General features: G+C 62.2%; 1 non-coding gene across 1 annotated transcript; it reads left to right on the forward strand.

Annotated features, from left to right (window-relative positions):
• The first annotated feature begins 409 nt into the window (after positions 1-409).
• Positions 410-482, forward strand: TRNAG-UCC (transfer RNA glycine (anticodon UCC)). Its single transcript has one exon. It is a non-coding gene; the product is annotated as a tRNA-Gly (tRNA).
• The last annotated feature ends 205 nt before the right edge of the window (positions 483-687 follow it).

The following is a 687-nucleotide window of genomic DNA, read 5'->3' on the forward strand; positions in this document are numbered from 1 at the left end:
GGGAGCCTCTGTGTCCAGAGCGGCCACACGGTCCTGTCCGCAGGCTCCACCTCAGGTCCCTCTGGGGAAGGACAGGAACACGGACACTGTGTCCCTGGGCCCCCCGGGAACCCAGGAGCCACCTGAACTGCCTGGAACGAGGGCATGGCCTGGGGAGAACGGACGTGCTTTGGCTGGGGCTGCTCCCAGGCTAGCCACCGGGCGCCCTCCTGCCTGGTCTGGGGAGGAAAACGAGGCCACCAGGAGGGGCTGCTCGGCCCAGCCTGAACCCAGGTCCCCAAGTCACAGAGACTCGGACTCCTCCCCACCCGACAGCCTCGGAGAATTTCTGTGCCTACCCACCACGGACAGGAAGGGGCTGTCCCGTGCCCGGTGCATCCCCCCCACAGAAGTCACAGGAGAAGGGACTTCCCTGATGGTCCAGTGGTCAGGACTCAGCGATTCCACCACCGAGGGCCCAGGTTCGATCCCTGGTCAGGGAAGTAAGATCCCACAAGCCGCGACAAAACATTCCCTATGAAATGACACGCTGCCTGGGTTTTGCCTAAAACTCTTCCAGACAGGGTGATGGGTGTGTGGGGATGACTTACGTGAGTCTCTCTCTCTTTGTTTTTGGCCCACTCAACCTGGCTCTGACCAGGGATCAAACCCAGGCCCTCAGCAGGGCAAGCGGAGAGTCCCAAACAT

This window comes from Bos javanicus, chromosome 25 (assembly GCF_032452875.1).
Source record: "Bos javanicus breed banteng chromosome 25, ARS-OSU_banteng_1.0, whole genome shotgun sequence".
Classification (NCBI taxonomy): Eukaryota; Metazoa; Chordata; class Mammalia; order Artiodactyla; family Bovidae; genus Bos; species Bos javanicus.